Raw genomic sequence first — 15,209 nt, 5'->3', positions numbered from 1 at the left:
CACTGTTCCCACCCCAGTTGTAACAAAAATGTCTCCAGTCATTGTGAAATGTCCTGGGAACAGGGTGGGCAAAATTGGCTTCAATGAGAACCACTAAACTACATGATGAAAATAGTAATATTTTTTCTCCAGCTCTAATGAGATATAATTGACATATAACATTGTGTATGTTTAAAGTGTACAATACATTTACAATACAATATATATACATTTGATACATGTATATATTGTGAAATGATAACTACAGTAGGGTTAGTTAACACCTCCATCTCCTCACATATTTTTTTTTTAGTGAGATCATTTAAGATCTACTGTCTTAGCAATTTACAAGTAAGTAATACAGTTTTGTTAACTATAGTCACCATGCTGTACACTAGATCCCTAGAACTTATTCATCTTATCACTGGAAGTAGTTTATACACTCTGACCAACATCTCCCAATTTTTCCCACCTTTCAGCCCCTGGCAACCAGCATGCTACTCTCTGTTTCTACGAGTTCAGCTTTAGATTCCACATATAAATGAGATCATACAGTATTTGTCTTTCTCTGTCTGACTTATTTCCCTTATGCTGGTAGTAACTTAATAGTATTTTATTCCCTTTCTTTACATTGTGAAGAAAAATAAGAATCATTTAAAAAAAAAAGAGTACCCAGGAGCAAAACAGGAAAAAGAGTGGAGCTTCCCCAAATCCACAGGATTAGTAAAGCACAAGAAAATATAAGATTTTATATACAGTAATTAAGATAAACAGACGAAGTCTTTCACTGTTTGAATTTAAGTGAATAGATGGAACAGTTGCCTCTCTGAAATCCATCACCAAATCAGAAATTTCATGACCTAATGAAGTCAAAAGTCCTTCTCATGAATTTTAAAATTCCATGGGAAACTTACAATAAAATAATAAACAAGGATAAAAAAGATCATTTAGATTTAAAAAAAAATCTTCATCTGAGTTAGACTGAAGTATAAAGACAGAATTATGAAACTAGGATTATACCTTCCATTGTACAGTATTTATAAATAATATGGTCCATAACCTTTATAAAAAGGTTAAAAAAAACTGGCTGTGGCAGGCCATGATTCTTTTCCTCAAACTCATGCTAAATTTTTCGATAATCAGTATGAGAGTTTTCTAAATCTTTAATTACCAGAAATAGCTGTGACACAGTATCCATCAACAATCCTTCCACAGTAATTTCTGAAGTGTTCAAGCTAAGACCTTTCAAGTAATCTGTTTGCTCAGAATGTTTTAAGAAAGACAGGTTTAAGCACTGGTGTGGCTCATTTTAATTTAACAGATATTCTAGTCTAAATCAAAGCCACAACTTGTGCAGTTTTGAAATGGTAACTGTCTCCCTTTGGAATTTATCACATGCTACATTGGGAAATTATTTAAGAATTTAAAAAATAGGGAAGTTTTTCATTTCCTAATTATCAGTAGATAGGAAGAAGATGAAGACTGAATGGTCCCATGAGCCAATATTTTAAGTTTTTCACTACCAATTTATGTAGTGATTTTTTGTTGTTGTTGTTGAGTTTTAAAAAACAAACACAGGGGCTTCCCTGGTGGTTCAGTGGTTGAGAATCCGCCTGACAATGCAGGGGACACGGGTTCGAGCCCTGGTCTGGGAGGATCCCACATGCCGCAGAGCAGCTGGGCCCGTGAGCCACAGCTATCGAGCCTGCGCGTCTGGAGCCTGTGCTCCGCAACAAGAGAGGCCGAGACGGTGAGAGGCCTGTGCACTGCGATGAAGAGTGGCCCCCACTCGCCGCAACTAGGGAAAGCCCTCGCACAGAGGCGGGGACCCAACACAGCCAAAAATAAATAAATAAATAAATAAATAAATTTATTAAAAAAAAACACAACTGTAAGGTTTTTGTCTGGTTTGGTTTGGTAATGCTAAACCACAGATGCTTGCCTAGTTAAAACATTTATGTTTGCTGTTCAACATAAAATATTTTCTCCATTTCATTAAATAAAAATATTACAAAGACCAGCTTGTTGGGGGGAGCTGTTGTTTACTACATAAATTATGGCAAAAGCAGCTCCAATTATCCATAATTTGCCCATTACATTGGAAATTTTTCTCTTCCCAAAGCTTAACAAGATCTAAAATAACCAAATCATTCCTCAGTTCTCTCTGATTAATGGCTTTTGATGCCTGGAGTTAAGTAAATAGAATCAGTTACCTTTCTGAAAATTAATATGAAAAAAATTAACTACTTCCTTAAATATATTATGTACCTTCTAAAATTAAAATCACTATCTATTAGTTGCAAAAATATGTTCAATGTTATAAAGACATTAGTTGACTTTTTGAGGAAAAAATCACGTGTATTTGCTTTATGAAATGGTTTAGCATTCTGTTGCGTAACAAAATAGTTTGGATCTTTAAAAAGAAATCAGACTACTAAGAAATCACTTAAAGAAAACTTATTACTGGGACCAATTATAGAAGACCCAAAGCCACCAGTCTAAGAAGTTCAGAAATTCAGGTAAGGAAAATAATCCAGAGAAGAAACTAAAGATAAAGGTATTTCCAAAAAGATGATTTCAACTTCAATGAAAAAGTAAAAGTTTCAAAAAATATCAAATGTGAAAGAGGCTAAGGACATTTAAGATGCTGTGCCTTTTAAAAACTAAAGTTGCAATTAAAACAATTGTCTTAACAGTGATGAAACATTAGAACTCTAATTCCTAAGCCAGCTGGGAACAGCCTGAAGTAGAGTTAGAATAGCATTATCAAAGTAAATGAGTTATATTGTAGACTTTTGGGGTAGTTAGGTTATATTCTTTTTCCCTAGTACTATTTTTTTTTTAAATAGAAATACTAGAGTGGCATTCCCTTGGGATTTCTTAGTTTTCCACTTATTCACACTGCTAAGCTATCAAAACAAGAGGCACCAAAATCAGTTACTAGTAATGACTCAATGAAACACAGTTTGTAGAGGTAACTATTCCCTTTAGTATATGCTCAAAGCTCTGCAGTGATAAGAATATCACAAAATCTTTATAAGTAGTTGATAATGGCTTAATTTAAACAGATTCATCTTCAGTCTTATCCATCATACCTAGTACATTAAAAAAAGTTTTCCCTAGGAATATTAAGACAAGAAATCAATAAGAAACATGATGTTATAGACAATAAATTAATTTTACAATCACTCAAGAATGCCAAATGTATAAATGGAAGCACATTTCCTCTATAAGTTGCAGAATTATGTGTTTTTAATGCAATTCCTAGAAAGGTAAATGTATATACATCCAACCCTATTTGAAATGTACTCAGGGAGCTTCCTATTTAAAAGGAATCATATTCAAAATCTTTTAAGGAAATGAAAATGAGGATAGTCATTCCCTAATTAATCCTTTGTGTAAATCTTGGTTTTCCTTTATTGCGTTTGCTTAATATGAGAAGTATCTGTAGTTTGCACTCTTACTTATTATTTAGCCAGTGTCTCTGCCAGCTCCAACCTGCAATGGAGGCTGCAGTTGGTGGACACAGATCCACACATCTCCACATAATCTTAAAGTGGCTGATTTCAATGAACACCGAAACTACAAGTTCTTTATTAATAAATCTATCGTCAGTCAAATAGAGCAATAGGGTTTCCAGAGGGCTCTACATTAGCAAAGCATCACTGTTGAATCTATCACCTTAGTTTCATACTTAGATATAATATTGCCTTTTAAATTCAGCATGTATCTCCTAGCTTGATTACACCTCTTCCCAAATCCTCTAATCTACTTCTGAAAAGAGAATCACCCCTTACACGAAGAAAATACTTCCACTGAGGGTTATTCTAGAGAGCCCTTCTTTGGTCATATGGAGGATTATACCTTCTGCTTATCTAAGAGAAGACATTATTTTACAAGTAGTGTCAACAGTAGGAACAAAGGAGAGGCGATGACAACTCAAAGGGAAGTTGGGGAGCTGGCACTGCCACGAAGATGCCCTTCTAGCCTGGGGTTTTCATCTCACAGCTCTTTCCGAAGCAAGCCCCTCTGAGGACTTTATGTTCGGTTAATCAATTCTAAGAGATGATTTTCCTTAACTACCTTCATGTAATATACATGTATCCTCAGGAGCTTGCCTCCTCAGAGAGCCCTGTCAAGCCTTACTGGGGATGTGGAGGGGTTACAGTGCTCACCAAGGGGTACAACCTATCCAGCAAGCCCACCTTAAGGATTCAACTTTCATCTGCCATAGAAGGGAACCAAGTCTGCTTCATTTAGAGTAAAAAAAGGACTACTTTATCAAAAAATATATTCAGGAGAACTCAAAATCTCCAGTGTATGTCTCACAATCTAGCCTGTGATGATCCTATTACCTGAAAACTCATTTCTTTTATTTCATATTCTTCTTTTCTCAGCTTTACAGAGACATATATTCTGACCCTATTCTCTCTACTTTCTTCCACCCAGCTAGCCAACAAAATTTTCTACCAACCCATCCCACACTTACTGGTGTCAACTATGACAAGCTGACAGGTCACTTTTCCAGGCCCAGAGCTGTGGTCCCAATTTTTGTTTTTAATCGCATACTTGCTTCTTGCCCACAGCTTTGACTCCCTTCCCCAGGATAGTTTCTTTCAGGCCCATGGCCCATACAGATACACATGGCTGGCTTAAAGTTTAATCTGATACCTGGAAGAAACTCCAACATAAAATGCAGAAGCAGGAGAATTCTGGGATAAGTGTGAAGTTGCAGAAACAGCAAATCAAAGGTCACAGTGACCATTACAGGCTTATTGTTACCCCAAGCAAGAATAGGATTCAGAACCCGGCCAATTTCCTGTCATTTGCATTTTACTATTTATTTGCACAATGGTCAGACACCAGAACTTAATGGAGGAGCACTGCCTCTGATTACATTTTAAGAGACATTATCACGATTGATGAGTTCCAGATTTCTACTCTGTCTTAAAAGATGATTTTTCAACTTGGGTTAATCTGGAAGGGTGGGAAAAAGCATAGTTTACAAACTCTTAAACTAGGAGAGAGCCTTAGAAGTCACCTAGTCCAACCCTCTGTCCCCAATCACATCTAAATCATCCATGCTGTACAAGAGGCAAGAAAATTGGAATGTTGGGAGAATAGAGTATGAAGTGAAAATAAGAATAGCTTTTTAGATCATAATATCAGTTTGCCATTTACAAAGTGTTTCCTCATTCTTTATCTGACTTAATTCTCTCCTTACTGAAGTAGTTATTTATCATCAACTCCTATGAGGTAATAGTTATTGTCATAATTTCCATTTCACAGATGAAGAAAACTCAAACTCAAAGAAGTTAAATCACATGCCTGAGATCGTTAAATGGTGCAGCAAGGCCTTGAACCAAGATCTTCAGATGAGAATATCTGAGCAATTGTTATTACAGCAAAGAATTATTGTTTGCCAGTGATATGTGTGGCAATTCAAAGCTTTCACTCTGAGTTCTTAGTTCTTTCTGCTTAACCCTGAAAGGAAAGAAGCCTTTACCTCCCCCACTACAACCTAGTCCTTGAGTTTCCATATTGCTTTATAACCTAAACCAAACACCTGGCCAGGAGGAGCAACCATGAGACTCTTGTTGATCATCAAACACCTGGGAAGAGGAAGGAAAGAAAACAAGAAAAGAATAAGAGTTTTGATAGTGTGAAAGCTGTGGCTTTAAAAAAACTCAAAAATCAACTTGAGGGGGAGAACAGTTTCCTTCAAGCCTCAAGTTTCTCTTTTAAAAACATGAAACTTTAAATGAGGGTGCCAACCCCAATGTGTTCTAAGTTCTTCTATAGGAATAGCAAATAGTCACCCAGCCAGGGCGAGGAACCACTGGGCATGCTCCACAATCTAGCTCCTCCTCCAGAAGCTTGGCTCCACCTCTCAGCTATGTAAGCAAGGGAGGAAAAAGAGGAGAAACTGGCTGTATCCCACCCGCCTGCACACCAAAAGCACAGCTGGCATGTCTAATTTTAGGCCTCTCTGCCTTGAGAGCAATCCTATAATTCTCTTATTAGCAAGGCACAAGCAGTGATCTCTGCTAGGCAGATGGGAAAGGCTCAACCAATTCAAGTTTAGTCAGCTCTCAAAAAGTTATCAATGACAAACTTTCCCCTCTGGGACTCAGAGGGACTACAACAGGAAAAGAAGACTCTATTGGTAGTCAGAACAAAAGCCAATGCAAGCCTAGTCTCAAACACAAACCAATTCGAAGGCCTAGGAGAGGGGAGTTGATTTCATTTTAACATACATACTCTTTGCAAGGCCTTGAGTGAAAGTTTACTCTGTGGGATATGGAAATGAACAAGGTAACCTACAAATGGTGGGGGTAGTGGAGGGGGGGAGTCAGGAGATAAGATACAAACAATGGAGTTCTTGAAAACTTATTAACTTATAGTTAACAAACATTTTTTGAGGGTTGACTTTATGCGCCTAGGAAGTACTAAAGATAAGAGAGGTGAACAAGATGACATAGCCCTTGCCTTCATGAACCTTAGTGTAGTAAGAAAATTTGCACAAGTAGTTACAAGTGTGTTGAGTGCTACTAAAGGGAAAGAAGCTCAGGGCGCTATTGCCATTTCACTTCCAAAACTTTCTTGTTGTAAAAGCAATGGTGTGATGATGAGGAAAGAGAAAGGTGGACAGAATAGAGATCACCCTAAAATGATACACTATCCACCACTTGCCTGACCTTTTCCTGAGAACATATTGGAAATGGGGAAGGGGGAAGAAAAAGAAAGATGGAAAAAGAACAGACAAGAGAAAAGGAGGTGAAGGACAAAAACCAATCGTGAGGCCATGCCTATTTGGTCAATGTCTTGAGGCATTACCCTGGCATCAGCTTGGCACCATCACATTCTGCTTTTTGATAGAGGCAAATTCGCCTGAGCTGGTTACTCAGGTGAAATTTGAAGAGCCAAGGGCACTTTCACAAAGGGTACATAGGGAAACTGCCAGCTAACATTCCCTCCCTCTCTGCTCTTCCAATAAAAACAGGCTTGATGATCCAGGCTGGGCATGACTAATTGTGAAGTGTTGGGTGGCGGCCATTGCACTGGGTTGTGTGGCTTTGGTGCTTGTCACATTGCCTTGCAAAGTGCTTTGGGATACATTGAGAACAGAAGGCACCACCAATCACTCTGATTCTACTCTATATAAATAAAGCCCAATGAGTCTAAAGTGCCCCCCTTTAATCAAATGGTGTGGGGACAAGGGCAGCTTGGGAAATCTACTCCCTGGACAATTCTGAGCCTGGTCTTCTCACCCTTGAGATGGATTTGGGTACAAGAGGCATTGCAATGCATGATGCATACGTGGGCTCCAAGACCTGGAGTGTGCCTTCATATGGAGCGTGCGAAGAGCAATTGGGAGTCCTGGCCAGGAGATTGAGTAACGGCCTCCGATACTCTTCAGAACATCCTGTACCTTCCCACTTTGGGAGCCCCTAGAACTGGGAGGAGGACATAGGGGACCCTGGAAGAAAGAAAAATAGATAATCAGTCCTTGCAAGAACTGTGAATTTCAGCATGAAGCAGTAGGCCAACCTCTAAATGCATGCCTGTGGGTAACTAATGGCTGGGAGGATAGGGCTGGGGTGTGGAGAAGGAGCAAAATAGTATTTACCAAGTGGCTTCTATGTACTGAGTGCTGGACCTCATTTTCATTCCCACAACAGTCAGGCAAGATGGGGTTTTTTAATTCCACTCAAAGGATAAGAAAAGTGAACTTCACAGAAGTTAAATAATTTACATAGGGTCACACTGTGAGTGACTATAAACCAAATCTAACTAGTTTCAAAGTCCATTGTTTTTTCCATCGTACCAGGCAGCCTTCCCAGAAGCATTCTAGTAGAATTCCCTATACTGCTAAATGTGGTGATGATGCTCAAGAGTGTCTAAATCAGAAAATACTCTGGGACCCAAAAATATTTTCAGACTTTTTTTGAAAATGCCCATTTGTGTAGATTCAGTAATGAAATCAAATATATACTAGAGCCATATTCTATCACCAATAAGCATGTTTTTCAAATAGGCAGCCCGCTTTGAAGGAAAGCATCCAAATTTTATGGCTGTTTGTCTACACTTGCCCTAGCTTGCCTTCCCCCTGGGAAGCATATGGGTAGCCAAATAAATGAAATGAAAATTACTGAATACTCATTCAGCATAAATCATGACTGCCTTCCAGCAAGAATGTACACATTTAGGCAAACATCACACATGGCACTCCATTCCCCACCTGATTTTACAGTCTACTTGCTGATCCAGTGTGGTCCAGTAAAAAGAGCAATGGACTAGAAGGTAGGAAGATCTGGATTAAACTTCTGCCTCCTCCACTTCTTAGCTGCATTATCTTTAACAAGTAACTTCACCTAGCTGAGCCTCAGTTTCCCCATCTGAAAAATGAGAATGCCTATTTTATAGAGTTGTTCTAAGTGTTAAACAGGATAACAGGTATGGAAGGATCTTGTAAGTGACAGAGCTACAGAGAAGTGCAGGAGTGTTAATATTCTCACTAGGCAAGCCAAAGAAATCAACAAATGAACTGGAATTGATATTGGTGAATTCCTACCCTTTAACAAGGCATAAAATAGGGCAGTGTCATTTCTTATCTCAGCCTTAAAGAGAAGCAATACAGTGGGGATCAACTCTATAACAGCTGGGTCTAGTGTAGGCTTTACTATGTTTGAGACCAATCTAACATTGTATTCAATATACAAAAACTATGTAACTCCATAATGCCTGAATAACAGATGGTCTCTGCATGCACGTATTAACAATCTAACTTCAACCTCCAAAATTAGTTTTTCATTTGGCTCTTCTTTTTTGGAGGGAAAACTGGGCACCTGAAAGGGTAAAGGTCATCCATTAACTAATTCACTCAACCTTCAACCATTTACAGAGTGCATTCTGTATGTCAGGGGCATTCCCAGAAGTGGAGAAGGCAATTTCTTCTCTTGTAGAAGTATAACTGCTGAGTGAATAGACTCAACACAAAAGGAGGTGTGATAACGGAAGTATGAACAAAGATGGTATAGATAAGTAAAGTGACACTGAACTGGGATTTTGCCAGGTAAAAAAAGGGAAAGAACTGGCTAGGTAGAAGGAACAGAACATGCAAACCCACAGAGAAGTAAAAGGAAGTAGAAGTTTTGTGTGACTGAAGCAGAGAGTGTGTCTGGATGTCTGTGGGAAGGGAGGAGCAATGGGAAGGAAATGAAATGCTCTTATGTGGAGGTAGAAAAGGCTATCATCTCCAGCCATGATTTGAGTGGTACATGAAGATTCTCCTCTCTCAAACTATCTACCTTCACACACTTGCTAATTCCTAAAATTCCATCTTTAGTAATTTAGTCTTTGGGATCTTGAGTTTTCTCTCTCCTTTAAGAGTCCCCTATTAAAATATAAGTACCCTTGGGAGAATCCACCAGGAGCCACAACAGGAATAGTGGATGGTCAGCTGAGGGCAAGGGGGACTTGCAAGAAGGGAACAAAGGGAAGAGTTCAGAGATCTGGTAGGAATGTGTGTAGATACCAAAGACGAACTTCACTAACATTCTCAGTTTTTCACAGAAGACAAGCTCTGATGCAGAATTATAGAGTGTCTGTTGTCATCAATACAGTATAGGTGTTGATTCATATGTTTCTGGTATAACAGAGCTGTACAACAGGCTGTACTGTGGGCTAATCACTGCCCATGGGCTACCGTGACCCATTCACACCTTTTCCCCATATCTAAATACTTGGGACCACTACTGTATGTGATTTCTAAAGCTGCTTATTGGTGGCAGGTGTAGGCTGTGGTCATGGAACAAAAAAGGAGTGAGGTATCCCAGGCAGGACTCAAAGCCTTGAATGACCCTGGCCTCAATAACCAAGGTACTGTTACCTCAGTGCTAAGAAAGCTCAGACTCAGACATTTCACTCTAGGGTTATGCCTTTATATGGACAATGAACTGACCAGGCCAGTCATTTGAGTCATACTAATGTTCACCATGGATTGCCAAGTGATTGTTAGAGTTGAGGTAATTGATAATGTTTATAAAAGAAGCCAAATGACTAGTTATATCACACCATGATCAATTTCACTGTTCCACCCCTCAGAAACTCAATTCATGTTGCTTATTGTTATTGCTAATAATGCTGATACTAGGTGATAAAGAATTTTGAGACCCGTGATATGGATAGACATTATATTTTGCTATCAACTCTTGTACTTTTTCACAGGGGAGATGATTTCTCAATGCTGAAGTGACCCCAGTGAGACTACTATGAGTTAATGCCCTCCAAAGTCATCTGAGAACTAGAAAATATTGCTGCTCACAGTCTAACACATAAGGCATAGGAAAAAGATCTACTCAACCCAAAAGGAATTACAAAAGCCAGTCTTGCCAACAAAGAAGCCTGGGAGAGTTGAAAGACAACATGAGAGAATATAGGAATATGCCTCTTTGTTTCTTACATTTTCCCCAACCTCTCTACCTCTTGATTCCTGAGAAAGGGTTATCAGTGGTTCCCAAGTTATTCAATGAAGGGGGACCATCTGACAATAGGAAAGCAGGACAGTTAATTTTCTTGGATTCAAGCATTTCTTTTTGAGTGTTTGTCCCATAAATGATCTGATTTCAAATCAATCCTTATCTAAGTTCTTTTAAGGGGCAAAGCCAGTAGTCAAATGCAGATCTGTCTGAATCCAAGTCAGGTACTCTTTCAATAAGAGTCCACAGGAGTTCCCTCTGGGGCAAGATTCCAAGCTATTTTTCTGCAATGTTATCTCCAGAACTCCTTACTCAAAATCTCCTCCTGAGCCTATCTGATTCACTTTCCTCTGTGTAAACCATGGTCATGGCCTATGAAGACCTTGACCTTCTCTTATACCTCTTGCCTTGACATCTATCTCCAAACTTTAAGGTATAGCGCAAGTTCTCCCTCTTCCATGAACTGTCCCCTGGATCTATGAATGTGGAGAGTGATGGAGATAGGAGTTTGTGAGTGGGGAGGAGGTCTGGGTGAACAGTGGACATAGACACTATGTATTCTCCTCCAGAATCCCCAGTAACTAGCATCTGCTAGAGTTATTGAACAGCCAGCAAATACTCATGGAGTGACTGGACAAGAGAATTGGCCCCTTTTCCATTTATTTTGTATCTGTTAATTCATTTCTCCTCGATCCTGGACACAAACTAATCCTATGCCTTGCAGGTGCTATACAAATAGGCAGAAATCAGCAGTAATCTGTGGGCATGTCCTAAACATTAAGAAAAATTTAACACCAGAAAACTCCACCAGGATTGCCTAGGGAACAGGCAATACCTCAACATGTATAGGTCGGATGTGCATTCCTAAATCCTACTTGCAAGATGTAGGATGCTGCTACTGAACAATATATTTTTCCCCACTCTTCCTTGGTATTGGAGAGTTATATACCACCAGCGCCTACACTCTTGACACACTTCTTGAGCTTTAATTGTTTTCACTGTGGTTGTTCAATATATCTGGTGTGTACCATGATTAAGCCACAAATTATATAAAGACCTGAATTTGAATAGGTCTCTATCTAAAGGAGAACTGGAGTGGTTAGCCGAGTGACCACTGGCAAACAATATTCAAAACCAACCTCTTGATTCACAGTGGAGACCTACCTCCCAGATGACTCCATTAATGTAAACACAGATTCATTCAACAACAGGCAAAAAGATCAAGCACCTGCATGGTCTTGTAGTCCCATGGCAATCTGATGGCTGTGCAAACACAAAAGAGCTGTTATAGCTCTTTGTTGTAGAAAACGTTGTATCATTTTCATTCTATGACTCCTGACTTTTGCAACAGAACTGGAGATTACTGCCTTGTAAAGGAACTCCACTTGAACAATTTGGCTATTTTTACATAAATCAAACTAAAATGAAACATTTAGGTGGAATGTTGTTCTTCTGGAGGTATCTGCAATAGAAAAAACTAATAAATGGCTCTACTGAAGAAAGAAGTAATTCTCTTACTCTTCAAGGCCTCAAGCTGGGACTTCCCTGGTGGCACAGTGGTTAAGAATCTGCCTACCAATGCAGGGGACACGAGTTCGAACCCTGGTCCAGGAAGATCCCACATGCCATGGAGCAACTAAGCCCGTGTGCCACAACTACTGAGCCCGCGTGCCACAACTACTGAAGCCCGCATGCCTAGAGCTCGGGCTCCACAACAAAAGAAGCCACTGCAATGAGAAGCCCGCACACCACACAAAGAGTAGCCCCCACTCGCCACAACTAAAGAAAGCCCACACGCAGCAACAAAGACCCAGCACAGCCAAAAATAAATAAATAAATAAATAAATTTATTTTTAAAAAAGACCTCAAGCTGGGGAAAGAGATTCAACAGTAGTATATGGCTCAGAATTAAATCACCTTTATAAGCAGAGATGTGTATCAAGGTTTCCATACAAAGGAATTCCAAGTTGGTGCACACCATCTCTTTTTCTTTACCCATACATTGGGCACTGCTATCTGCTTTGTCCAGAGATAAAGCTTCCACTTCTCTCATTGGGAAAAAAAAAATCCAAGTTCTGGCAGCTCTCATATTTTTGCGACTTTTTCTTCCAAATTCCCTCCACATGGAAAGTTTTCACTTTCTACTCATCTTTGCATATTAAATCTATACCTATTCTTCAAGACCAAGCTTAAATGCCACCTTAGGGAAATATTGCAGGGGGTGGGAGAGTGAACAACTTCAACCACAGGTTTTCAATTATAGCTGTGTATCAAAATCACTGAGTAAATTTTAAAAGTATAGATCCCTGGCCTTCACGCCAGACCAAATGAATCAGAACTTCTGGGGAAAGGAACCAGTATAATTATTTTTGATTTCCTAGGAGATTTTGAAGTGGTCATGACTGGGAATCATCATCTTCAGTTTTGTGTAACTAGCCACAAAATAGATGTACAAGCCTAAAGTGTCCATACCCTCAGGATGACCTGGGCATGAACAATAACAGACACAGATGAGGTGAAAGGTCACTCTGTCTACTTAGAGTTGAGTCCACAAGCTTTCCTTTCCCAAAGCCAACACATAATCAAGCACTTTCTTCCTATGGAGAAAATATCAACTGCTCCTTCCTGATAACCAGGAAAAAGTCCTCATCCCAGGGCTCTGGAGATGCCAAATATCCTGATCAATGTGATGCAGAGATAATGTTAAAGACAAAAGCTCTGATTGTTAGCCAAAACAGTCAGGAACAAAAATGAGAAAACTTGCTTCTTGGATTGGTAAGTATATTGTACCTTTACTCCAAAGAGCCCATCGCATTTGCACAGCCAAGAAACATCAAAGAATAAGAAAAGAGAGCTCATATGAGCAAATGTGGATACATTTATTACTACAGCTTTGTAAAATAGATGTGATATTAAAAAGTTGTAAGGAAAGTAAATTTTAACTGAATCTGGTCTTGACTTAAATTACAAAATTGTGAGGACAGTCTTTCAAACAAATGAGATCAAGCACAAGGGTTAAGATGAGTAGTCTAAACTCCAAGGCAAGCCAGGTACTGCTACTCTGGAACTCACTTCAGTGGCTGGAAACTGTACCTTTCCAGGAGGCTTGTAAAATTGGACTATGTCTTTAACAAATCCATTCTATCACTTCTACTGCACAGGGTAGGAAAAGGGGAAACTTAATGAAGGCTGCTTTTTTTCCTCACACACCCTAACCTGTCTGAGATCAGTTTCTTCACTTATAAACTGGGGATAATATTAACTATCTTGAAGATTGACTAACTTATTGATTGTAAGGAGAGAAGAGGAGAGGAGGATTGACTTTGATTGACTGACTGATACTAATACTCAGTGAGTGCCTGCTATGTGCCAAACAACAACACTGTGAGCTATTATTTCCATTTTTACAGATGAGGAAACTGGAGGCAGAGATAAATAAAGTGACTTGTTGAAATTCATCCAGCCAGTAAGTTGATTTTACACTGTTAATAAGCGGTTCTTATCTCTGGAAATGCATTAGAGTCATTTATAGTCCTTTCAACAAATAGACATTCCCAAGTAGACCTGGAATAGAATGGGGTGGCCTTGACATTGTTTTAAAGTTCTATTAAAGATTCTCACGTGCAACCAAGGTAGAGAATTCTTGGCCTAGATTTATTCAACTAAGAGAATATCAACTCTTCCTTATGATTTATTCATTCAGTGAACATTTACTAAGCATTTTCTATGTGCCGAACACTCTGATAGTGCTGGGAATGTGTACAGCAGTCAAAAAAAAGGATCATGGTCTCTGCCTTCATAGAGCTGACAGTCTAGTGGGGAAGGTAGATAATAAGCAACTGAGTGAACAAACTAATTTATAATGAGAAATTGGAATAGGTGCTTCAAAGGAAACAAACAGGATACTATGACAGGGATTACTGAGAAAGTTAGCTTGAAATAGAGTGGACAGGGAAGGCCCATCTGAAGAGGAGGCTTTTAAGGCAAGACCTAGAGTCCGAAAGACCATGGAAAGTCAGGCAAAGATAGTATCTTTAGATTTGGCAAAAAAGTACAATGAACATTCAGGTTATAGATTAGTAGTTAGGGACAAACCCTCCATCCTTTGGCCAGAATAATAGTAACATTTTAAAGTTGACTTTATAAGTTTCAAAATTATGGGGTAAAATTATTACAAAATTTTTATTCATAGTTGTTCTTAAACCATAGTTGAGTGGTTTATAATAAAGAAATCTAAAACTCTGTATATTTTTGACAAAAGATACTACTACTTGTTAAAGTCATTATTGTGTACAATATAATCATTATTATTAGGTTATACATCTCCCTAAACACAATAAAAGGCAAATGGAAGTAAAGGGTTTTGGTTAGCATTTGGGAACAAATTTCTGTCAGGACTGTGAGACACTAGATTTCCCCTGGAGATGCCTTTTTTTCCTTGGGGATCTTTAGGAAAAAGACAGACAGCTATCTGCTTAAGATGAATTAAGAACTCCTGTGGAGTTAGGGAAGTAGGCTATATGACAAATATGTGTGAGAACTGTTGAGTGGTGGCTGAGGAAAGGCCAAAAAATGGCCACCCTACCTTTACTGTCAGGGTTATGTGCCAACTTTAAGAAAAAGGAGCAAACTGACGACCTATGGCAACACTCACAGAAGGAACTAATCCAACTTTTCCAATCTTCTGTGTGCTGCCATTTTGTTTTGCAAGGGGATGAACTAACAGATGAAAATTAAAAATGTTTGCAT

General features: G+C 38.9%; 1 protein-coding gene across 1 annotated transcript in view; it reads right to left on the bottom strand.

The window, feature by feature from the left end:
* AR (androgen receptor) overlaps window positions 1-15,209 on the bottom strand; it is a 174,570-nt gene that overhangs the window by 126,263 nt on the left and 33,098 nt on the right. The gene's annotated exons all lie outside the window — the stretch shown is intronic.

This window comes from Balaenoptera musculus, chromosome X (assembly GCF_009873245.2).
Source record: "Balaenoptera musculus isolate JJ_BM4_2016_0621 chromosome X, mBalMus1.pri.v3, whole genome shotgun sequence".
Lineage (NCBI taxonomy): Eukaryota > Metazoa > Chordata > Mammalia > Artiodactyla > Balaenopteridae > Balaenoptera > Balaenoptera musculus.
The sequence above is the reverse complement of the archived record's forward strand: the minus strand, read 5'-3'. Positions and strand labels throughout refer to the sequence as shown.